This window comes from Lynx canadensis, chromosome D1 (assembly GCF_007474595.2).
Source record: "Lynx canadensis isolate LIC74 chromosome D1, mLynCan4.pri.v2, whole genome shotgun sequence".
In the NCBI taxonomy this organism is placed as follows: Eukaryota; Metazoa; Chordata; class Mammalia; order Carnivora; family Felidae; genus Lynx; species Lynx canadensis.
In genome coordinates, this window is record NC_044312.2 from 44,138,719 (window position 1) to 44,165,767 (window position 27,049).

General features: G+C 36.5%; 1 protein-coding gene and 1 pseudogene across 2 annotated transcripts in view; one reads left to right on the forward strand and one right to left on the reverse strand.

Moving 5' to 3' along the window:
• GRM5 (glutamate metabotropic receptor 5) overlaps positions 1 to 27,049 on the forward strand; it is a 521,413-nt gene that overhangs the window by 56,327 nt on the left and 438,037 nt on the right. The gene's annotated exons all lie outside the window — the stretch shown is intronic.
• On the reverse strand, positions 26,530 to 26,702 carry LOC115526673 (annotated as a pseudogene).

A 27,049-nucleotide genomic window follows, 5' to 3' on the forward strand; every position in this document is an offset into this window, starting at 1 on the left:
GGTGAGTCATGAAAGTGACTTTAGTGAAACAGGGGACAAATCATGCAAGACCACATAACCTTTCATTAATTATTTGGTTTAGAAGGCAATGGAAATCATTTGGGGCTTTTAAACAGAGGTGTGCTTTTACCTGGTGTTAATTTTGAAAAGGTCCCTCAGCCTTCATGGTTAGAAGCAGAGAATAGGTTAGAAGCAGGGGTCTGAGAGAGGATGTCTGCTTATACTTATGCTAGTATGGAAATGTTGGGGGTAAAAAGAAATACATATATTTCTGCAGTAAAACTTATTTCATTTAAGCCTCACAACAATGTTATGAAGTAGGCTTAAAAGTCCACTTTACAGATCAGTCAGTTGAGGCTTAAAGGAGTTATGTAAATTTTCTTAGTCCCATAGGAACACGTGACATAGACCACAGAAACCAGGAGTCTGAATTGTAAATTGTATTTTATTTCAACTAGGCTGCTTTCTTTCCATATTCTGCCATGTCTCACTTTTCTATAATTCTGTTTCTTCAACTTGTAATGTCCTTCCATTTAAAAAATCCCTGTAAGTCTTCTCCAACCAATGCTACTTCTGGCTTCCAGTCCCTGTCAGTACCTGTCCCCTTATGATTTCATAGCACATTGTGTTTTCCTGCTATTTCCTTATTTCTTTCTCTAATAACTTGTAAGCTCCTAAAGACAGGGAGTAGGACTTTTATAGTCAACGCCTAGCAAAATGTCAAATGTATCGTGGGTAAGGAAAAATTTTAAATAAAAGGAATGCTTAAGATTATCACCTAGACCAAGTAACTCAAACACCCCTTTGCTAGCATTCCTAGCAAAGGGCCACTGAAGATATCTCTTGACAATAAATTATTGACTACTTTCTAAGTGTCAGCCACTAAGCTAGATACTACATTATCATATTTTATGCTTATGAAGTCTTTCTAAAATAGATGTTATTGTGTCCATAATAACAGATGAGGAAACTGAGTAACTTATCTAAGATCACCAGCTCCACAATTCAAACTTAAATCATTCCGAATTCAAAGATCTCTGACTTAGGGGTGCTTGGCTGACTCAGTCGGTTAGGTGTTTGACTTTGGCTCAGGTCATGATCTCATGGTTCATGAGTTCAAGCCCTGTGTCAGGTTCTGTGCTGACAGCTGAGAGCTTGGAGCCTGCTTCAGATTCTGTGTCTCCCTCTCTGTGCCCTCCCTTGTTCGTGCTCTGTCTCTCTTTCTCTCTCTCTCAAAAATAAATAAAAACATTTAAAAAAATCAAAGATCTTTGACCTAGATTGCAATGCGTCCATCCCTATTACATTTGTTTGGTCTTTTTTTAGCTCTCCAGTGCTAGATGGGAGATAACATTTTTTTAATGTTTATTTATTTTTTTAGAGAGAGAGAGAGAGAGAGAGGCAGAGAGAGAGAAAGGGAGACAGTGGATCTGAAGTAGGCTCTGCACTGACAGCAGAGAGCCTGATGCAGGGCTCAAACTCACAAACCACCAGATCATGACCTGAGCTGAAGTGGGACTCAACTGATTCAGCCACCCAGGTGCCCCAGTGGGAAATAACATGACTTTCCTTAAAAAATTACATACCTTCCCTACATCAAACAAACCTGACAGAAACAGGTGATTCTTCCTGGCTTCTGTGATTTCTGCTCTTTCCAACCTAGAGCATGTATGCTCTACTGTTAGTGTACAATGACATGCATTCAAGTTTTGCTGAAATGATGAGAAATCTTTCAACAAGTTTAGGAAACAACTGTTTCAAATATATTTCTTTTAAAATACATTAAAAGCTATAAACCATGGTAAAATATTTTAACAACCAGTTGTGGAACCTTACTTGTCAGCATCAATCTAAAGATAGACTCACCTAAGTAAGAGCTTTGCTAAATGTTGGCCCTGCTTCCAGCACATGAACTCCGTCCAGAGTTGGCAGTAGTGTCCTAAGCCCAGAAGTAGCTGGGTCTCCCAGACTGGGTTCCAGTTTTGGAGGTAAAATCATTGAGTTCTCCATTGCATGTAACCCATATATTATCTCCCTGGGCTTCATAGCTCTCTAAGTGGATCTGAGGAACCAAGCAGATCTCTGTTTGAAAGGCATGTTTTCTGTAGAAGAGAAGGGACTTCTAGTCTCAAAAACATGAATATTTCACCCCATTGGATGTGGGATCAAAAAATTGTAGATTTGGGGTGGACCTTATAGTTATGTAATCAACTTCCTTTTCTCACTAACCTTAAAAACAGCGTGCTTGGCCATGCTTTATAGAAGACAAAAAATGGGTCTTAGAAACATAAAGGTAACTTACTCAAGTCCCACAGGTTAATTTCAAACCAAGGTCTAAATGATACTAGAGCCTAAACTCTTAATCATTAAGACCTTGTCTTCAGAGGCTTCCCTTCATTATCTTTGGACTGCTGTATTTTTCCTTTTTGTTTCAGGTTAGATATCCCCAAATCCTATGAGCTTCTCTTACATGGTACGTCTTTATTCTGTCCTCACCAATGGCCCCCAACTGTGGTTACTAAAGTGGAAAAAGAAGACAGCCCCCCCCATCCAAATATAGAATATCTTTAACTGAGACAATCAAAAGTGTAAATGCAAAATGATGTGAGAAGCCCAATTTTAAATTGCAGCATGTAAGTGTCAGTATTAGAGACTGTTTCAGGCTTCTTAGAATTTCAAACCTACTAGTGGTAAAATAATATGTCAAAATATTGCAAACAATATTTTCTTGCTGAATAAATCAGAAACTTACCTTAGAAATCTAAACATAGGGACGCCTGAGTGGCTCAGTTGGCTGAGTATCTGACACTTGATTTTGGCTCAGGTTATGATCTCACCCTTGTGTGAGATCCAGCCCCATAAGGCTTCATGCTTAGCTTGGGATTCTCTCTCTCTCTCTCTCTCTCTCTCTCTCCCTCTCCCTCTCCCTCTCCCTCTCCCTCTCCCTCGCCCTCGCCCACTCTCTTCCCCTCCCATGCTTAAGCTATCTTTTTCTCAAAATAAATAAACATTAAAAACAAATTTAAATGTAAATCTTCTGGAATTTAACGTAGAGGGTTATAAGAGATCATTTGATCTAACTTCTGACATTTAGGAGAAAGTTGTAGTATATTCATTCATAAAAAAATATATAGTATTTAGCACCTATTAATTTTCCAGGAACTCTGTTGCCTTCTTTCTAATTGCATTCTTCCACTATCTTCAACTCCAGTAACTTTTGATTCCATGAAGACCTAAAACCCATTGACCTTATTACTTTTTAAATCTCCATTATCCTTCTCAAATCCTCATGACCATTTCATTCAGCTTATGTTTCTTTTTTTTTTATTTTTTTTTTAACGTTTATTCATTTTTGAGACAGGGAGAGACAGAGCATGAACGGGGGAGGGTCAGAGTGAGAGGGAGACACAGAACCTGAAACAGGCTCCAGGCTCTGAGCTGTCAGCACAGAGCCCGACACGGGGCTCGAACTCACGGACCGCAAGATCATGACCTGAGCCGAAGTCGGGCGCTTAACCGACTGAGCCACCCAGGCGCCCCACATTCAGCTTATATTTCAAGTTCAACTTTATACTCCCTCATTGACATAGCTTTATTTTCTCTTGTACATAGTTCCTGTCATCATCCTTGACTGGTACAGCTGCAGCCTCGGCTTAGCCCACTTTCTCTTTTTTTTATACCTGCACTTGAACCACTCAACAGGCCTGGAGAAAACACACAGTGATACTGACTGGTTTTACTTTAATGTATTATCATAAACGCTATGTGGCCCCAATTTACTGCCTGTCAATCCTACAAGCACATTTTGTTAGTCCATTCACCCTCCTAGTGCCCTAAATTACTATTTCACACCTGTTCCTCTCTTACAAAATCTGTAAAATTTACCTGGCTCTTTACATTCAATAATGACCTTTCTTCTTATTTCACGGAGAAAATGGAGAAAAATCAGGAGTGACCTTAATGTTCTTACCGAGAGATCCACCAAGGCCCCTGAAACCCAATGCATTTTGCTTTCCCTGCTGTTATAATGAATGAACTGTGTATAAGGTCCTAAGGACTACTGTGGTCATGGGGATGTGGCTCCTTTCTTCAGTGAATGTACTACCTAGTAAAGGTGGTAGCAATTGAACAGACACCTGTGCATGATGACTTGATATCAGAAAATTTGGGCAGTATTTCCACATTGGTCATTATCTAGCTGCATAACTTTGGGAGTGGGTGAAAATAAGTCTCTTAAACCTAATTTCCTAGTCTTTAAAAAAAAAATAGAGACAGGGGTATCCACTACCCATATTATAAGATTTTAATGAGATAACAAATGTGAACATGTTTCTTAAATTATAAAACATTTAAGCATGGAAAATAGTATTACTTTGTCAGAATTAGGGCTACATGGTCAGCTGCATAGGCTGTGTACTGAACTAATCCAGTAGAAGGTGGGAGGGAGGCTTTCACATAGACTTTGATGCTAATGCACCACTTAGCCTTATGCTACATGGCTGCCTTGATGGATCCATTCAAATAACAAGTTGTTTAGATGTTCAAGGTAGTGTGTTCCCCTTTGCAGTTCATTCTAGCTTTCTGATTTGCAGAGCACTATTAAAAATCAGTCATTAATCCTTTAAGACCTAGTTCAAGTGTTGCTCTTAGAGCCTTCCATGCCATCTAGACAGTCCTTCCTCCATGCACTGAGAATTCCCATTATTTGATTCAACCTAATGCACACAACACTGTATTATCTTATTTTTTTTTCCTCAACCAACCCCTGTCTGTCTCTCTTTATACCATGCCCTCATTAGGCAGATCCCTAAGGGTAAAGATTTTAAGGGCTATGTTGTGGTCTGTTTGTGTATCATTTTAGCAAGATGCAGCCTGGTCCTGTAGTGGGTTATTGAGCCTAAAGCACTATGTTGTCTGTTTTCAATACCCTTCTCTTGCTTCATCCTTTCATCCACGGTGGAACCTGTGAGAGCAGAGATGGTGTCTAGCCTGTAGTTGCTTCCAGTGCTAGCATGATGCCATCAACCTCATAAATACTAAACAAATGTTTGTGGAAACATGGCAAGGCAAGAAAAACATAAGTTCTTCCATTTATTCAGCATAACTGTTCAAGCACATAATCTGTGCCTTGTCATGAGAAAAGTGCTGTAAGTAGCGCAGTGAACAGTAACAGGTACAAATTCCTGCTCTTTAGATTATATTCTACTGGTGAAGATGGGCTGTAAAAATAAACAATCAATGAAGCCTACAGGATGTGTGTGGGATAGGCTAGATGGGATGTTAAGTAAGATTCCCAGGACAAACGTGTCTGGGGAGGGGACTTTTGAGAATAATTCCAGGGAGTCCAGGGAGGGGGGGATGTGGCTGTCTAGGGGAAAAGCATTTTTTCTGAGCAGTGGGAAAAGTGCAGAATGCTTGACAGAGATGGGAAGTCTTTGAAGAGTTTTAAACAGAAGAGTGGTGTTATCTGTTTTATGCTAAAATACAGAAACAAAAATACAAGAGAGTGCATTGATTGTAAAATGTACAATTGATTTTATTAAGTACTAATTTCCATTGGTTCTGTATATTTTATTGGTGCTGCACACATGCAAAACAAAGGTTGCTCTTGTTGCAAAGAATATGTTTGGAGAATATATTCACCAAATACACCCATCATGTATTTGGTGAATAAAGGAGCTCATGAACTGGAACGACGGATTGCCAAGGGGTAAGTCTACCAGGATTGATTGCAAAAGAAGCCTGTCTTTATTTGGGAATCAGGGTCAACAAATCCAGTTATAAGCATTAGCAGCTTCTCACTTTTGAGTATTTTTTTTTAGGAAATGAGGGCTCCAAAACAGGATTTTTCTAATGTTCTTGAATGGCAAGATCATGCATATCCGGTTTGCTAAATATATCCACCAACTCTTTCCCTGATGCAAATAAGTTACACATTTTAATAAAATTCTTCTGTTCCTTGTTATGATTTTATTTAAAGTATAATCTTTTGGAAATCTTAATTGTCTTCCAGATTTGGCACTTAACATCCTTCTTAACCTAAATACAGTTATGAAAGCAAGCTGAAAATAGATAAATTTGAAATAGAAGCCAGTGCATTTAAGCCAAGAGGTTTAGAAGACAACATGTGCTCCAAGCACTTCCTTTATGCCCACATGCCTTTTAAAATGTTATCACCATCTTTCCAGAACTCTCTTGGGGAAGAAGACAGCTCACAGTTCCAAGAAATATAGGTGCTTCTTATTTCAATATAAGTGGAAATCACCCTGAAGCGAGAGCATTAAGAAAAAAATAGGATTTAGAATTTTTCCTTTAGTAATGACAGTCTGCCTAAAAATATATGTGTTTTGTTTTTGTTGGCTTTATTATGATTAATGTGATGTTATTTAAAGTCTTTGATTTATTTTTAATAAAGCAGGATGCTGATTTAGGGATTTTAAAAATAAGCTTTCAATTTTAAGATAATTACAGATTGACATGCAGTTGTTAAGAAACATACAGAGACCTCACATACCCTATACAGTTTCCTCCAATGATGTTTTGCAAAACTGCAGTACAAATCATGCCCCAGATAGTGACATTATTACAGTCAAGACATGGACCAGCTCCACCGCTACAGGGATCCCTCATGCTTCCTTTTTTTCCTTTATATATTTAATATTTATTTATTTTTGAGAGAGAGAGAGAGAGAGGGAGGGAGAGGGAGAGGGGGAGAGGGAGAGAGGGTGCATGGTGGGGGAGGGGCAGAGAGAGAGGGAGACACAGAGTCTGAAGCAGGCTCCTGGCTCTGAGCTGTCAGCACAGAACCCTACACGGGGCATGAACACATGAACCAGAGATCATGACTTGAGCTGGAGTTGGGTGCTAAACCAACTGAGCTACCCAGGTGCCCCTCTTATGCTTCCTTTTTATAGCAGCAGCCTCTACCCTCCCCATTTCCACACCCCTCACTCCTGGCAACCACTGATCTCCATTTTTGTTATTTCAAAAATGTTATGTAAATGGAACTATATAGTATGTGACACTTTGGGATTGGCTTTCCTTTTTAGCGTAAGTCTCTCTGGAGATTTGTATAGATTGTTGGATATATTAATCAATGGCTTGCTCCTTTTTATTGACAGGCGGTGTCTGTGGTATAGATATACCACAATCTGTTTACCCATTCACCCACTGAAGGATATCTGATCTGATTCCTGGTTTTGGCTACGACTAATAAAGCTGCCATAAACATTTCAGTACAGTATTTCTGTGTGTGAACATAAGTTTTCATTTCTCCAGGATAAATACCCGGCAGTGCAGTTGCTGGGTTGTAATGTAGTAGAAAGCTTGTTTAATTTATGTTTTTCCCCCAAGAAACCTCCAACCTATTTTCTAGAGTGGCTGTGTCATTTCACATTCCTACTGCTGATATGTGAATAATTGGTGGTGCCATTCATTTCTTAACATTTTTAGCCACCCTGTAAAGTGGGTAGTGATGTCTCTTTATTTCTTTTGCATTACCCTGATGGTTATTGATTTTTGAACACAGTTTCATATGCTTATCTGTCATCAGTATATCTTCTTCAGTGAAATGTCTGACCAAGACTTTTGCCCATATTCTAATTGGACTATTTGGGTATTTGTCCATGTATTCATTTTTACTGTTGAATTTTGAGCATTATTTATATATTCTAGACAGTATTCCTTTGTTGCTTATTTGGTTTACAAATATTTTCTCCCACGCTGTAGCTTGTTTTGTTTCATTTTAACCTGCTTGTTATGGTCCTGTGCAGAACACAGTTTTTAATTTTGATGAAGTCCCATTTATCATAGTCTCCTTTTATAAATCCTGCTTTCCATGTCAATTTTAAGAACTGTTTGCCTGGCCCTAAGTTATGAATACTGCTTCCTATATTCTCCTAAAACTTTTATAATTTTATAAAGTCTATGATCCATTTTGAATTATTATTATTATTATTAGTAGTAGTAGTAGTATTTTTTGTATAAGGTATGAGGTTTAGATGGAAGTTCTTTTTTTGGCCTATGCATGGTGCCTTACATCTGCATCATTTGTTGAAAAGGCTCTGTTTTCCCCATTGAATTACTTTACTCCTTTCTCAAAAATCACTTGGCATATTTGCATATTTGTATGGGTTTATTTTTGAGTTCTCTGTTCTTTTCTATTGATTTATGCATCTATCCTTCCCCCAGCATCAGATATTGTTACTGTAACGATCTACTAGATCTTGAAACCAAGTAGACCGACCTTATTTTTTTCCTCCAAAATTGTTTTAGCTTTTCTAGTTCCTTTACCTTTAGATAAAACTTTTATTTTACTTATTTATTTTTTAAGTTTATTCATTTATTTTGAGAGACAGAGAAATGAGGAGGGAAGGGGAGAGAGAGAGAGGAGGACAGAGGATCTGAAGTAGGCTCTGTGCTGACAGCAGGGAGCCTGATGAAGGGCTCAAACTCACAGACTTGTGAGATCATTACCTGAGTGGAAGTCAGATGCTTAACTGACAGAGCCACCCTGGTGCCCTGATAAAAATTTTAGAACTATCTTAGTTTATATCTACAAAAAAAGCTGTACATGTTTTGTTAGATTTATACCTAAATATTTCATTTTCTTGAATGATGGTACATGGTACATAGAGTTTCTACTTTTTGTATCCACATGTTTATTGCTCATATATAGAAATACAATTAATTTTTATATGCTTGTCTCATATTCTCCAGCCTTGCTAAACTCACTTTCTAGGTTAGGAGTTGTTTTGTAGATTTCTTGAGATTTTTCTGTTTAGACAATAAAGTCCTCCACAAATAGGGATAGCTTATCCCCCTCCTTTTTTTTTTACATCTTTATACCTTTTATTGCCTATTGCACCGGTTAGAACATCTAGCTCTGTTTTGAATAAAAATGGGAAGATCAGGCATCTTTGATTTGTTCTCAAACTTAGAAGAAAGCATTCATTCTTTCACAATTAAGTTTGACTTTAGCTGTTAATTTTTGCAGATGTTCTTTATCAAGATAATGAAGTTCCACTGTGTTCCTGTATTCCAGAGAGGGTTTTTTTCTTTTTAATGAATTGATGTTGAATTTTGCCAAATGATTTTTCTACATTGATTGATACGATCACATGAGTACATATGGTGTGTTACAGTGATGATTTTCAAATATTGTACCAGCCTTGCACCCCTGGAATAACCACCGCTTTGGTCTTGGCATATAATTCCTTCTATATATTGCTGAATTCTGTATGCTAATATTTTGTTAAAATATTTTGTGCGTATATTCAGGGGGAATATTTGTCTTTAGTGTGTTTCTTTTTCTTTTTCTTTCTTTTTTTTGTACTAGTTTTGATATCAGGGGAATACTTTCTCTGGTTTGAGTATCACAGGTATATTAGCTTCATAAAGTAAGTTGAGAAGTGTTACCTCCTTTTTTCTGGAAGAGATTGTGCAGAATATGTCTTATTATTCTGTAAATATTTGGTAGAATTCTCCAGTGACACCGTCCAGAGCTGGAGTTGTTTTTATTTTTCCAGAATTTTAAATTATGAGTTTAATATCTTTAATAGTTATAGGCATTAAAATTCAAATTATCTGTTTCTAATGGGAAGGTTGTGGTTGTGCTTTTCAAGGAATTGATTCATTTCATCCAAGTTGTTAAATTTATGTTTTTAAGGTTGTTCATAGTATTCATTTATTATCCTTTTGATGTTTTGAGAGCCTGTGTTGATATCCCACATTTCACTTGTGATATTGATAATTTGTGTCACCTCTCTTTTCTTTCGGTTTTCTTAAAGGTTGGTCAATTTTGTCGATTTTTAAAAAAGATCTTGTTCTTTGTTGCATTGATTTCCTTGATTTTCTATTTTCAATTTCATTGATTTCTGTAACTATCTTTATTATTTTTTTTTCCTTCTGCTTGCTTTGGGTTTAGTTTGCACTTGTTTTTATTCTTAAGGTGGATTTATTTTACATTTATTTTTAGCCTTATTTTTATTGATTTGAGACTTCTCTGTTTTACTCATGCAAAAACATTTAAGTGCTATAAATTTCTCAGCTGTGTTTAGTTGTGTTACACAAATTTTGATATGTTATATTTTCAATTCAATTCAGTTTCATATATTTTTTAAAATTTTCTTGAGACTTCCCCTTTGACCATGGATCATTAAGATGTATATTGTTTAATGTCTAAGTATTTGGAGAGTTTCCTGTTGTCTTTCTATTAGTGATTCTGTCTTAATTCCATTGTAGTCACACAGTACACTGTTTATGACTTCAAATCCTTTAAATTTGTGGAGCCTTGTTTTATGGAGCCTTGTTTTAAGAATAAGGTCTATCTTGGTATATGTTCCAAAGGCACTGTTATCTTTCTTTTAGTGATTCTATCTTAATTCCATTGTAGTCACACAGTACACTGTTTATGACTTCAAATCCTTTAAATTTGTGGAGCCTTGTTTTGTGGAGCCTTGTTTTAAGAATAAGGTCTATCTTGGTATATTTTCCAAAGGCACTGAAAAAAGAAAAGTTTATTCTCCTGTTGTTGAGTGGAATGTTCTATAAATGTTCTTGATGAGGTTGAACGGTTCTGGATCCTTACTGCTTTTCTGCCTGGTTATCCTATAAAATGTTGAGAAGGGTGTTGAAGTCTCTCACTAAAATTGTGGATTTGTTAATTTCTCCTCTCAATTCTGTCAGTTCTTTCTTCACAAAATTAGCAGCTTTATTGTTTGTTGCATACATATTTATGTTTGGATTGCCTTTTTAATCATTGCATATAATGTCCTGCTCTATTTCTGGTAATTTTCTTTGCTTTGAAGTCTGCTTCATCTGACATTAATAGAGCCACTACTGTGTTGTTGTTGTTGTTGTTGTTGTTGTTGTTGTTGTTGTTGATTATGGTTTTCATAATACATCTTTCCCATTATTTTTTTAACCTGTAACCTGCCTATATCATTATATTTAGAGTTTCTTATGGGCAGTATATCATGGGTTATATTATTTTAATCTATTCTATCAATCTCTTTTAGTTGGTGTATTTAGATCATTTCAGTGTAACATTGCTATATTATGGTTAAAGTTTCCATTTTATTTTTGATTTCTGATAATTTTCTGGTTTTGGTTTCTCTGGGCTTTTTTTCTACCTTCCTGTTGGATTACTTGAATACTCTGAAAGTTAATTTTGATGTATTTATAGTGTTTTCGAATGCATCTGTTTGAATAGCTTTTATAGTGGTTGTTCTAGGCATTACTTTAGATACACATAGTATATCACAGTCTATGATGTTATTTTTTAAGTTCAAGTGAAGTGCAGAAAATGTACCTATATTCATATGCTTTTCCCATTCCCTGATTGTAATTACCTTAAATATTTCTCTTACATTCATTTATAACCATATCAGATAGTGTTATAAATTTTCTTCAACTGTCATACATAATTTAGGACACTGTAGAGAAGAGAAATGTAATTCATTTACTCATATTTCATTTTTTCTACTCTTATTTCTTCCTTTCTGATGTTCCAAGATTCCTTCTTTTACTGTTTCTTTCTGTTTAGAGAACGTACTCTAGATGGTCTTTTGATATAGATTTTTGATACTACATTTTCCTTGTTTTACTTCATTTGAAAATGTCTTATTGCCCCTTCATTTCTGAAGAATATTTTTGCTGAATATAGGTTTTCAGTTCAGTGTTCTTTCTTGCAGCCTTTGAAAAATATTTTGTTACTTCTTTCTGTCCTCCTTGGTTTCTGATAAGAAATTTTCTGCCAATTCAAATTCTTTTTTTCTTCAAAGGCAAGGTGCCCTTACTGTCTAATTGCTTTTAAGAGTTTTTGTCTTTACTTTTCAGAAGTTTAACTATAATGTGTTTTGGTGTGGATTTTATTGGGTTTATAATGTTTGGAGTTTCCCCAACTTCTTGAATCTGTAGGCTTATGTCTCTTACCAAATTTAGGAAGTTTTCAACCATTATTTGTTTCAATACCTTTTCTGCTCTATCTTCTTTCTTTTCTCTTTCCAGGACTCCAATGACATGATAGTTACGTTTTTTGTTATAATCTCTGAGATCCCTGAGGCTCTTTTCTTTTTTAATCCATTTTCTCTTATTTAGATTCAGTAATTTCTATTTTTTTTTCACTGATTCTTCTGCCCCCTGCATTCTGTTGATGAGCCCATCCATTAAGGGTTCTTTGTTATACTTTGTTTTTCAGTTACTGTATTTTTTTTTTGGTTAGTATATTTTTACATTTTCATTTAGTTCTTTATATCTTTCATTTCTTTGATGAGACTCCTATTTTTTCATTATTTTAACTGATTTTCATAATTTCTTATCGAAACATTTTAAGATAACTATTTTTTACAATTATTTTTTTATTTGAATATAGTTGACATACAATGATATTTTAGTTTCAGGTGTATACCATGATGATCTGACAAGTTTATCTATTATGCTGTGTTCACCACAAGTGTAGCTACCATCTACACCCACACATCACTGTTGGGATATCATTGACTATATTCCTTATGCTGTGCCTTCTACTTCCGTGACTTATTCATTCCATAACATGCTTGTATCTCCCATGCTTCTTCACTCATTTTACGTATCTTCCCTCCTTCTGACCCTCTTTCAGATGACTACTTTAAAATATATGTTAATATCTCAGTCATGTTGTTCCTGCATCTACTGATTGTCTTTTTTCATTCAATCTGAGATCTTCCTGTTTCATGGGATGAGTGTGTCAGTGATTTTCTGTTGAAACCTGAATATTTGGGGCATTATGAGAATGTAGATCTTATTGAGATCTTCTGTTTTAACTAGTTTACTTTGACATTGCTCTAGCAGGGGAAAGATGCGGTGTTACTTGTTACTGTCAGGTAGGGCAGAATTCCAAGTTCCCCATTTGGTCTCAGTTGATGCCCAGGGTGCGAGTGCTTTTCATTACTGCTGGGCAAGATTAGGACTTACAGGTCCAAATAAGGCCTCCCACTGACATCACTGGGGGTGGGGAGGAGGCAGTACTTTCATTACCACTCCATAGTGTTGGAAGTTCTGACTGTCTGGGAGGCCTCTCTGGTGCCAACCTATCAAGGAGGGTCATGGTCCCTCAGTATTGCCAGGTGAGAGTAGAAATTTAGACTCCACACAAGGTTTTCACTAATGAGGGTGTTGCTTTCTTAATACTGCCTGGCAGTTATTAGGATCCTGGCTTCTTACATCTTATTTCTTCATCCCTAACACTACCATGATAGGGGGATAAGGTAACTCATTATAGCTTGGCAAGCATATTGTAATACCATTGACTATATTCATCTTTCATTATTTTTTGATGCTAGAATAGTCTCTGGAATATATTAGCTGCTCAGAAAATGGTAACTAAATAATCTGAATTCCTTCTTCTCTGATTAGATGGGTCCTGTCTCTGGCCTGTGATTGCAGGTATTTGCCCTGGTTCAGCTTGTGTGCTTGGCCTCTTTTAAAACATTTATTCTCAGAGTGATCTTACCCGTTTTGATGCCTCCCAAGTGTTCATCACCAGCTGCTTTCCTATTTATAGCTTTCACTTATAAGATACATATATTATGACAACATGGATGAATCTAGAGGACAGAATGCTAAGTCACAGAAGGACAAATACTTTATAATTCCACTTATGTGAGGTATTTAAAATAGCCAAACTCATGGAATAAAAGAGTGTAATAGTGGTTGCCATGGGCAAAGGGGCGGTGGGGGAAATGAGGAGTTGTTCAATGGGTCTAAAGTTTCAGTTCTGCTAAATGAATACATTCTAGAGATCTGTATAACATCTGTTAAGAAGGTATGTTGTATTTTGTGTTCTTATCACAATAAACAAACAAACAAAACCAAAAAATAAAGAGTCAAAAGGAAATTCTGGGAGGTATTGACATATCTGTTACTTTGATCACTGGTTTTGCATAAGAACAAACTCATCAAATTATATACACTAAAAAGTATAGTTATCAGTTATATATCAGTTATACCTAAAGAAAGCCATTAAAAGGACAAATACATTAGGTTTGTATCATCATCCCCAAATCTGCACATCTAAAACCTAACCAACTATCTCTTTATTAAAATAACATTTTTCTTTTCCTGATTCCAACTATAATGTCAGAGATACCACTCTCATTCCTCTCTTTAAGACTTGACATACTTAATTCTGCTCTCTTCCTCACCCTCCATACATCATTACCTGCCAAGTCTTGCCAAATCTTTCTTCATGATGCTTTGTCATCTTTGTTTCCCTTTACATTCTCCTTCTGTCAGTCAATGTAACCCAGGTTAACAGTGTAGAAATATCAAAGTATTTTGTTCCTGGAATGCTGTAATTAACTAAATTTGCCATATGTATTTTATAAACACAAAATTTTTCATTTGATTTTCCTCATAATAATTGTTTAATAATTTGCTGTTACCAACAAGATTAAGTATAATATGCTTTAACTTGGAATTCTGGGGTCTTGTAAGTCTCACTCCAATGCATGCTTCCTTCTCTATGATACTTCTTGGGCAAATATATTTCCTATAATGGAAAGAGTTCAGGAGATAGTCAATTTGAGTTTTAAATACAGCTCTGCCACTTACTGGACGCTGGACAAGTGACCTTATTTGGTGACTTTTTTATGTATCAAATCAAGGTCTATAACTAGAAGATCCCTAAGGCTAATTTTAGATATATTCTAAAAGAATATAAAAATACTGCATTCTTCACCTACTGTATTTACTCCTTTCCCTCTAGAAAACCACATTTCTTTGTCATATTTGAATATCCAATTTGCTGTTATTTCTCCTACCCAGTGGATATGCTAAGTGAGGTCCATTAGTGGGTTGTAAAAACAACTCAGTGAACAGAAAGTGAATTAAAAAAAAAAAAGTTTTTAAATATTTATTTATTTTTGAGAGAGAGAGAGAGAGAGAGAAAACACAGGGGAGGGGCAGAGAGAAAGGGAGACACAGAATCTGAAGCAGGCTCCAGGCTCAGAGCTGTCAACACAGAGCCTGATGTGGGCCTCACACTCACAAACTGTGAGATCATGACCTGAGCCGAAGTCGGATGCTTAACCAATTGAGCCACCCAGGTGTCCCAAAAAGTGAATTTTTAAATAAACCAAAAAGTATATAAAACAATAGTGTAGAAATATCAAAGTACATTAAATGCATTAAAAATAAGTATACTTCATGACTTTTTGTTCTAAATACACACACACACACACACACACACACACACACAGGACATGATATAAAATGTTTCTTACCACAAGTCAGTAAAGTTACAAGTACAGCTTTAAGCCATACACCTCACATTCATAAATGCAATATTTGAATCATAGCAACTCTGTAGGACAGTTTTCTAGGTGGTGCCAATGACTCTTCCTCCTACTGTCCTGTGATTCCAGCTCAGTAGTGTTGGTTTTCTTCAACCTGGCCCTGACTCTTAATTTCAGACATAGCTTTAATATCTGTCTCTGGAAACCTTTGGTTTGATACTATGTGTAATTCTTTCCTGCTTCTAGCATCATAACTTCATTTTTGACATTCCACATATCTCAATATAGCTCCTGTCCTGATACAGGCCCCATGATGTCTCAGATACTCACCAGATAGCTTCAAATGGACAAAGTACAGCAGGAGAGAAGAGACAGGAGGAGAATTCAGATTTTAAAAAATTAGGTAGATGTTTCCTTTTGTTATTTTTGTCTTTAAGAACAAAAGCAAATGGAGAGTTACCACCTATTTATGGCATTTTGAATTTGTTACTGTTCAGATTTGTTAAGTAATTAATTCTAGTCATGCATGGTGTTCATGCATACGTGTCTGTGCGTGCTTGTGTGTGGTAAGTGTGCATTGTTTCAACCTGAATTATCTTGCATGGTTTATGAAGCCCAAATGAACCAAATGCCACCATTTCTTCCCTTCAGACCTTCAGAAGTCCTCTAGAAGTTCATCAGTATTTTTCTTCATGTTTTTGAAGATATTATTTTATTACAGGTATAGAGATAGCATTTCTCATGAACTTCAGAGACAAAGGCATAGTTGTAATCAAATTTTGTGCCTAGAAAATAGGCCATTTTGTAGTAAAACTATCCCACAGGGTTTGTTAGCTAAAAAATTGAGTGATAATTAAAACTTCCCTGAAAAATGTGAAGCTATAAGGTCTCACATGAGTATGTATTTGTTTTGATTAACAACTAAATATCATTGTCTTTCTGTTCCTATGACGGCTTTAAAATTTATTGCTTTAGCTTTTTTCTGTTTTTTTGTTTTAAAGATCATATCTAGGGTAGATGTCAATCACTGAAAACTCTCTGAATGAAGAATTCAGAAGAAAGCAATCATATGGTTCCTCCCTAGTCTATGCCCGTGGCTCTAGCTTATGCTCACTCATTGTACATTTATATATATGTTTTATCATTTGACATTTCCAGATCTGGGGCTTGCTGGATGCCCTTCCCATATTTGATACAACTTATACACTGTTTGTCAATCATGTTTTCATGAAATGAAAACTTGCATTTAGAAAATGCCAAAGGAGGGGCGCCTGGGTGGCTCAGTCAGTTGAGCGACTGACTTCAGCTCAGGTCATGATCTCACAGTTTGTGAGTTCGAGCCCCACGTCAGGCTCTGTGCTGACAGCTGGGAGCCTGGAGCCTGCTTCAGATTCTAGGTCTCCCTCTCTCTCTGCCTCTCCCCCACTCATGCTCTGTCTCTGTTTCAGAAATAAACATTAAAAAATTAAAAAAAAAAAAAAGAAAATGCCAAAGGATTTGCACCCTGGGGATCTCAATAGCTCAGCAGACATCATAGTTATTAATCAAGCCCATCTGGAGGGTTTCTCATTGTCTTTGCCCGGGGCCATGTACTGCATCATTAATGCATTAAACATCTTTCATAACATGTAGCTGCTACACCCCTTCTGCACTTTGCACTATATACCTCCCTGGCCTTATTTTTAAGTCATATGTTTACATATGGCTTTGTTCTGTCCAACTATCTCTTAGTGGTTCTCCTGTTTCATGTCTATTCACACGTGGGTGCTAATTGTTTCCTATTTTCTCTGTTTGAAGGCCTCCTGTTCTACTCTTACCCCCAAATCTCTCCATGTTTTTTAAATTAAATCTTGGTTATAGTGTCATCATTTCTCTGGGAATTGTTTTTACTACTCTCATACATGCAGGGTTTTTAGTTTTTTTTGTTTTTGTTTTATTTATTTTTGAGAGAGCAGAGGGGAAGAGGGCAGAGAGAGAAGGGGACAGAGGATACAAAGTGGGCTCAACGCTGACAGCAATGAACCTGATGTGGGGCTCACACTCATGAACTGTGAGATCATGAGCTGAGCCAAAGTCAGATGCTCAACCACCTGAGTCACCCTGGCACCCCATCATACATACAGTTTTTAAAGGTTAGGTGCTCCACAGCTAGACAGAACATATTTTGTTCATTTCTGTATCTCTCTCTAGTCTGGCAAATTATAGAAAATAAACATCCTTTAAATGATTTAATTTGGATAATAATTGCAAAAATGAGTGAAAAGATAGGTGAATATTCTGAGTATAACATAAGAGGCAAGTTATTGGTAAAGCATTTCCTAAGATAATTAAGATAACTTAGGTCTTATCTCATTGAAACCAGGGAGCTCTGTGGATCTAGTCAAACCCTACCTCTCTGGTCCTTGGATCTTGATCCCATGGAATCAAATGCACACTTGAGACGATGGTTTAGTAAACAAAACCTTGTGATGTGAAGTAAATTCAAATCCTCATCCTAATCAAATCCAGAAACTCATGGCACAGTGACTAGTCTTTTAATTTTTTTTTTACATTTATTTATTTTTGAGAGAGAGAGAGCACAAGTGGGAGAGGAGCAGAGAGAGAAGGAAACACAGAATCTGAAGCAGGCTCCAGGCTCTGAGCTGTCAGCACAGAGCCTGACATGGGGCTTGAACACACAAACCATGAGATCATGACCCGAGCTGAAGTTGGACGCTTAACTGACTGAGCCACCCAGGCGCCCCACGGTGACTAGTCTTTATAAAGGAATAAGTGTTGACTCAGTGAAATACATTTGGAGAACCTTGCATCAGGCATTCTATACTGATAAATGCCCAAGGACAACAAACAAAGGGCCAGAGATAAGTTTGGATGGGAGGCAGGAGCTAAAGGACAGAGTACCTTGTATGCCTAGATAAAATGCTTAATATTTGACTGGAAGCGATGGGTAGGGGACAATTTTTAACCACACATTTTTGTTAAACTCTTTATTTGGGAATAATTTTAGATTTGCAATGAAGTTGCAAAGATAAAACAGATGGTTCTCAGATACCCTTCACTCAGCCTCCTCTAACGTTAACATGTCACATATTCCTGGTACATTTGTCAGGAGTAAGAAATTAACTTTGGCTTAATATCATTAACTAAAGTAGAATCTTTATATGGATCTCTCCAGTTTTTCCACTAATTGCTCTTTTTCTGTTCCAGGATCCAACTCAGGATATTATGTTGTGTTTAGTAGTGTTGTTACCTCCAGTCTTTGATAGTTTTTCAATATTTCCTTGTTTTTCATGGCCTTGCCATAGTTTTGAAGAGTATTACTTACTCATAAACTTTAAAAATTTAACTATTTTGGCATAAATGTTAATTCACCTGCAGTTAAAAAAAATACAAACAAAACCCCTGTACCTTTTTTACCCACTTTCTGCTAATGGTAATATTGTGCAAAACTATAGTTCAGGTGTTATCAGGATATTGGCATTGATATAGTCAAGAAGCAAGAGTTCAGTTATCGGGATCCCTCACGTTGCCCTTTTATAACCACATCCACTTTCCCTTCCTTTCTCTCCCTTGACTCTTGTCAACTACCAATCTGTTGTCCATTTCTATAATTTTATCCTTTCAATAATGTCGTGTAAATGGAACCATACGGGGCACCAGCGTGGCTCAGTCAGTTAAGCATCCAACTCGGTTTCAGCTCAGATCATGATTTCATGGTGTGTGAGTTCAAGCCCATGTCAGGCTCCGTGCTGATGGTGCAGAGCCTGCTTGGAATTCAGTCTCTCCCTCTCTCTCTCTCTCTCTCTCATTCTCTCTTGCTCTCTCTCCCCCTCCTACATATCCTCTCAAAATAAATAAATAAACTCAAAGAAACAATTTTATATATATGTGTGTGTGTGTGTGTGTGTGTATGACTTGGGAGATTGATTGTTTTTTCATTCAGCAAAATACCCTGGAGATTTATATAACTTACATATATCAGTAGTTTGTTCCTTTTTGTTGCCCAGTAATATTCCATGGTATAGATATACCACTTTATTTAAATATTTGACCATTGAAGGACATCTTTTTCTACTTATTATTAAAATGACTATTGGGGCGCCTGGTGGCTCAGTCGGTTAAGTGTCTAACTTTGGCTCAGGTCATGATTTCGCCGTTCGTGAGTTCAAGCCCCACATCAGGCTCTGTGCTGACAGCTCAGAGACTGAAATCTTCTTGGGATTCTATGTCTTCCTCTCTCTCTGTCCCTCCCCTGCTTGCACTCTGTCTCTCTCTCTCCTTCAAAATAAATAAACACTAAAATATTAAAAAAAAAACGGCTATGAAGATTTGTGTACACATTTTTCTGTGAACATGAGTTTTCATTTTCTAGGATAAAGGCCTAGTGGAGTTGCTGGGTTGTATAGTAGTGGAGTATTTATTTTTATATAAATTGACAAACTGTTTCCAGAGTATATAGATAATTTTAAATTTCCACCAGCAATGTATGAATTATTGGTGTTGTCGTTTTTTATTTTAGATAACCTGATAGTCATGTAGTGGTAACTCATTATGGTTTTAAATTGCATTTCCCTGTTAGCTTATGGTATTGACCATCTCTTCATCTGCACATACGTTTCAGTGAAATATTTCTTTGTATCTTTTGCCTCTTTTCTAATTGAAGAATTATTATTATTATTATTATTATTATTATTATTATTGTTATTTTCATGTTGAGTTTTGAAAGTCCTTTCAGATATGGTTTGCAAATACTTTCTCACAGTCTGTAGATTGTCTTTTTATTTCCTTCACATGGACTTTCACAAAGCAAAAGCTTTTAATTTTGATTCAGTCTTATTTACCAGTTTTCATTTTATGGATTATGCTTTTGTTGTTAAGACTAAGAAATCTTTGCCCAGCCCTAGATACTAAAGATGTTCTCTTATGTTTTTGTTTTTTCCTAAAGGGTTTATAGTTTTATGATGCTATTGAATCTGTTTTGTATATTAGGTAGAGCATCATTTCTAGGCCTATGGATATCTACTTCCTCTAACATCATTTCTTGAAAAAGCCATCCTTCCTCCATTGTGTTGTTTTTTGCACTTTTGTCAAAACTTGTTGAGCATATTTGTGTGAATCCATTTCTGAGGTTTCTGTTCCACTGATCTTTTTGTCTATCTTTCCTCCAATACTACTCTGTTACGATTATTGTAGCTAACTAAACCTTACTATACTTAGCCATAGATTTTTAAAGACATACATAAAGCAAAAACTATCTTAATTTTCTTTTTGTATTCCACATTACGGATCTAAACGAAAGGCAAATGATTTTTACTAACTATAAATCTGGAAGTGAGAATGAGGGATCATGGAAAGAGTTCTGGACATAAATCCAGGTCCAGTTTCTGGCTTTCTTATTTCCTTGCTTGTGATTTTCATAATTTCACTTAAACTCTGTGGTCTTTGTTTCCTAAAAACATACCTCACCCAGATGTTGCAAGACTGAAAGAAAGTAAGATAAATTAAGAAAGCAGTTTTCAAACATTAAAAAAAAAAATTATTTATTTATTTTTGAGAGATAGAGAAAGGTAAAGAGAGAGGGAGAGAAAGAGAATCCCAAGCAGGTTCTGCCCTGTCAGTTCAGAGCCTGGCGTGGGGCTCCGTCTCATAACCCTGAGATCATGACCTAAGCTGAAATCAAGAGTCTCATGCTTAATGGACTGAGCCACTCACACACTCCTCAAACTTTTTGATCTCCATGTTTCTTTGCATTCTTAAAAAATATCAGGCCCCCAAAGAGCTTTTGTTTATATGGTTTATATATATTGATATTCTCCACATTAAAAATAAGAGGGCACCTGAGTGGCTCAGTTGGTTAAGCATCTGGCTTGGGCTCAGATCGTGATCTCACAGTTTGTGAGTTTGAGCCCTGCATTGGGCTCTGTGCTAACATCTCAGAGCCTGGAGCCTGCTTTGGGTTCTGTGTCTCCCTCTCTCTCTGCCCTTCCCCTGCTCATGCTCTGTCTCTCTCTGTTTCTCAAAAATAAATAAATGTTAGAAAAAATTTTTAAAAATAAGAAATATTGGAAAATATTTATAATTTAAGACAATAAAATAGTAATTATATGTTAAGTAACAATTTTTATGAAAAATAGTTTTCTTTTCCAAAGCAAAAATAATTATTCAAAAGAGTGTTTTTTTTTCTTTAAAGTTTATTTATTTTGTGAGAAAGCACAAACAGGGGAGGGGCAAAAAGAGGGAGAGAGAGAATCCCAAGCAGGCTCTGGCCCCATTTGGGGCTCAAAACCACAAACTGAGATCATGACCTGAGCTGAAACCAAGAGTTGGCCTCTTAACTGACTGAGCCACCCAGGCACCCCAAGAGTGGTTTTTTTTTTGTAAATATCTTTGCGAATTGTTTAAATGTCTGATTTAATAACACAAGACATTTCAATTCTCATAGCTGCTTCAGCATTCAGTCTTTTCAATATGTTGTTTTGATTTAAGTATTTGACAAAATTCTAGCATCATGCAGTTAGATAAATGGATATGCCTCATCAATTCCACCATGAAAGTCTACAAGTGGCATCTTCTAAAAGGTTAGATGCATTATAGCATCTGATACGCATATCAGTGAAAAATTTTCACTCGTTTACAATAAAATAGATTGGCCAATTTTTTTACTTTGAATAAATTTTTTATCCTTTCCTGGTTTTGTAATCTGTCTATTGGCCATTTGGAAAATATTGGTTCACTAAGTTATGAAGATCTTCCAAACTTAGACACATTTCATTATATTCTTTCAAGAGATCTCATTTGTTAATATCATCATTGATCTCATCAATAGTCTTTAAGTATTAAGATACTGTTAAACTCATAGTAGTGGATAAAGTTTTCCAAAATTCTTTCTTTTTTTCTTTTAGTCTCAAGTTTTATCATTGGCATAAAATACGGTCAGTTTTATTTGAAATGATGGAGTCACTTCATTAAATTTGGAGAAAAATCAGCTAAATATCCAGTCTCTCACTACCATTTGTATGTTAGTCTTTCTTTCAAATAAAGTTGCACTTGGCTAGTTCATCTTATAATTCAGTCTCGCAAGTGCTGTTCCTAGAGATACCAGCCTACTTTGGTATGCAGCAAAAGTGCTTCATGAGTACCTGCTATTTTATCATGCAGAACACTATAAGATGTGCATTTAAAAAAAGAGTTGATCTAAGTGAAACTGGAATTCTCTTTTTAATTTTAAAAAAAATGTTTATTGTAGTTTTAAGAGGGAGAGAGAATGAGAGTGTGCACATGCTCACTGTGGTAGGGGGAGGGAGAGAGAAAGAAACAGAGGATCTGAAGTGGGCTCTGTGCCAACAGTAGAGAGCCTGATGCAGGGCTTGAAGGCACCAACTGCGAGATCAGGACCTGAGCCAAAGTTGCAAGCTTAACTGAACCACCCAGGTGCCTCCCCCCACCCATTTTTTAAAAATTTTCATTAAAAGTGTGTCGTGGTGAAAAAAATTCCAACATTTACAGTTTAGTACTGATGTCAATTCATATTAAGGGCCCAGCAGTTTCACCAACCATTGCTTTTGCATCATCGGTGCAAGTGTCCATGTAGTAGAAAAAGATAGGCAATGTCTTAGTGATACTATGTAAGTCATTTTGACATAGTGTAGCCTCCCGAAGAGGGGTCCATGTCCATTCTGTGAAAACTGCTGAAGTAAAGCATTATATAAAACTGGAACACTCTGTTGGTGTTTGTAGTAGGATTAGGATTTGAATTTACTTCATATCAGAAGGTTTTGTTTATTAAACGTTTGTCCCAAGTGTATGGTAGGTTCTGCAGGATCAAAATCCAAGGACTGGTGAGGTGTAGGGTGTGACCAAGATTCACAGAGATCTCCTGTTAAAATGAGCTATAGCTTTCATTATTTTAATTTTCTTAGATAATGGTCTTAGTTTATACTCTGAACATTCGCCTATTGTTTTATCCACTCCCGTATTGTGTCCCTATAATTCGCCAGACTGTGAGGGTATAAACAAACAGAATAAGTCCTATCTAGCTGTGGTGGCATCAGGTGGGTCACACCACCTTTCTGGAGTTGTGGGCAGGGGGATAGTCAGAAAAAGAGTCCAGAGAAAATGAAGACTCTGCAACCAGGTCTTGAAGAGTATGGCGAGAGAGAGTGAGGGGTGGAGCGGGGTAGCAGGCCTTCTTCCTGGAGGGTGGCATTCATGACTCTGTGCTAATGCACCAGGGGTCAAAAGCACCCAATGAATGATTAAATTGCATCGAATCAAACGCAATACCAGGATTTAAGTTACAAATAATGCAATTCAAGAATGAATAAAACTTTTAAAATGGCAGTTTAACAACATCTTATATATAAATATAAAATCTCCTTGTCTTGATATTATCAGGTAGGTGTTCTCAGAATTTGAAGACATGAAATGAAGTATTTCTTTGGGATGCTATGCCTTGGAAAATAAAAGTACCTCAAGCCTCTCTGTAGGTTTCCCCACCAGTACTATAATTCAAATGATAGGCTTCCTTTCTCTTGGTGTTTTTAATAAACCAGGAGTTTACATAGTAAACTGAGTATTACATAGAATCGACACCCTTTAGATTAAAAATATTTTTTCTGACAAGTGTAAAGTGAACTTCATTTAGCCAGGTTTTACTTTTTTCACTTATTTGTTTAAATTTAGGGATGTAACTCTTACAGTTAAGAGAATATTGCTAATTAGTTGCATAATATACATATAGTCACCGTACACATAGAAGCTTTAGGTGCTAATTAAGATAAATTGGGAAAACAACGAAGGGGGAATAGAGTTTTACTTGTGTGTGAATTTAAAGTAGGAAGAGAATTGCTGGAAGAAAAAATTATAATGAATTAATCTAAAAGTTACTATGCCCGCATTGCAAAGACTTGTCTGTTAGTATCATAGCATAATAATGTGCTTAAAAATGTAAATGTGAGGGGCCCCTGGGTGGCTCAGTCGGTTGAGCATCCTACTTCCGATCAGGTCATGATCTTACAGTTTGTGGGTTCTAGCCCCGCATCAGGCTCTGTGCTGATACCTTGCTCAGAGCCTGCTGCCTGCTTCAGATTCTGTGTCTCCTCTCTCTCTGCCCCTCCCCAACTCATCATCTGTCTCTGTCTCTCAAAAATAAATAAATGTTAAACAATTTTTTAAAAAAATGTAAATGTGAATGCCTTGCAAAAGAAAAAGTGAAAAACCAGGGTCTATCATCATTGTGAAGGTTAGCTTAAGTTTTAACTTACTTGGGAAAATAAAATCAGCAGGGATACATATAGGAGAGTTCTGCCCTTCAGCTGAAGCTAAAACAATGTGGATTAACATAGACTTCTCTACTGTAAATTATTTATTCATTCAATACACATTTAATGAGTACCAAATATGTGCTAGGCCTTGCTATTCAAGGGACAGAACAACAAATAAAGTGCATTCAGACTGTAGCCTCAGGACCCTTCCCCTATTAGCTCATGAATCTTTTCTCTTCCAAATTGCCCCAGAATTATTTAAATGTAAATACTTAAAACTACTTAAAAATCAACTGCACTCATCTAGTCTTTCGCTGTTTTTAAACTCTTTTGCTCACATATATTCAAAAAGAATGTGCTCAGCCACACACACACACACACACACACAAAATCACATGTACACAGAAAAGGTACATATGCACACACTTGTACATTTTTATGTTGGTATCTAAAATGTTTAGTTATAACTTTCAACGTTACAAAGGACATGATTTCTGTTCATTGTATGTACATTTTAAAATAAACCATAACATCATTGATTTGAATGTAACCAGTGAATCTAAAAACTGTGGTGATTTGATACTCAGGATAAGCCCTTTAAAAATACAAATGTGGGAGGGGGGCTGGGTGGTTTAGTCAGTTTAAGAATCCAACTTCAGCTCAGGCCATAATCTCATGGTTCATGGGTTTGAGCCCCATATCAGGCTCTGTGCTGACAGCTCAGAGCCTGGAGCCTGCTTCAGGTTCAGTGTCTCCCTTTCTCTCTGACCCTCTCCTGCTCATGCGCTCTCTCTCTCTCTCTCTCTCTCTCTCAAATATACATGAACATTAAAAAAAATGAATGTTGTAAAATAAATACATAAATAAAATAAAAATACAGACGTGGGGCACCTGAGTGGCTTGGTTGCTTAAATGTCCCCCTCTTGATTTTGGCTCAGGTCATTATCTCACTGTCATGGGATTGAGCCCCAAATTGAGCTCCATGCTGGGTGTGGAGCCTGCTTAGAATTCTCTCTCTCCCTTTCTGTCTGCTGCTCCCCTGCTTGCTCTCTTTCTCTCAAAATAAATAAGCTTAAAAAAATGTTACAAATACAAATGCAGCAGAGCCTGGGTGGCTTGGTTAAGTGTCTGACTTTGGCTCAGGTCATGATCTCATAGTTTGTGAGTTGGAGCCCCGTGTCAGACTCTGTGCTGACAGTTCCAAGCCTGGATCTTGCTTTGGATTCTGTGTCTCCCTCTCTCTCTGCCCCTCTCTTGCTAATACTCTATCTCTGTCTCTGTCTCTCTTTCAAAAAATAAACACTAAAAAACAAAATTAAAAAAAATACAAATCCAATTTTCATTAAAAGTCACAAAATTAACATCATTTCCAGTTACTCTTGAATGTGTATTTTCATTCTACTCCCTTCAAAAAACTTTATCCTATGTGTTGTTTTTAATCTATTTAATGTTTCTAAAACAAAGAAAAATGCAGATAAATTGTGCATGTATATATGTGTGTACACACACACACACACACACACACACACACCCATATATACATATTTCTCCTGTGATTAAAAAATTATTTTGGGGGCGCCTGGGTGGCTCAGTCGGTTAGCGTCCGACTTGGGCTCAGGTCATGATCCCATGGTCCGTGAGTTTGAACCCCACGTTCAGCTCTGTGCTGACAGCTCAGAGCCTGGAGCCTGCTTCAGATTCTGTGTCTCCCTCTCTCTCTGCCCCTCCCCTGCTGATGCACTGTCTCTCTCTGTCTCAAAAATAAATAAAACATTAAAAAAAATTAAAAAAAAATTAAAAAATTATTTTGGATTAAGATATTCTCATAAATATTTTAGCATTAAATTTATCAAAAGATAAAATACTATAGATTATGAAATATAATTGTTGCATATGTAAAATAATTTATTAGAAATGCCAGCTTTTTATAAGCTGGATGAAGCTCTGTTTTTGTATTATTTATAAACCTATGGCTAAATATTACTTAATGTTAAAATTGAGATGTTAGCAAAAGATTTATATATCCCTTTTTTCCCCTGCATTTCAATTTTATAAATGCAAGAGTTATGAAATACTGTTTACATAAATAAAAAGATAGGCTGGAAAAAGTTCTGCTATTCCAATGACACTGCACTTGATCTTAGCCAAAAGGCCGAGAAGCGATGTTATTCCAATGACACTAAATTCTTTGAACTATTTCAGATTATTTTTTTTAAATAAATCACATGATGAACAATGGGAAGTAATTTTAATGGCCAGCCGGTCACCTGATAGAATATTCCTTCAATTTTGAGAGCATTATGGCAAGACCAGTTCGACCCTCTGTGATTCGAGAGGCTTGTGTTGCTTGAACAGACTGGCTGCTCTCAGAATCAGCTAAGCATTCACTACAGAACCCCAGGGCCCCATATTCTCCTTTCACCTGCCTATGGCTCTTGCCACTGTTCATCAGGGTCAGATTATTTAAGAGTTACTAGCAGCATCAGGGATGAACCTCTACAATGCTGAAAA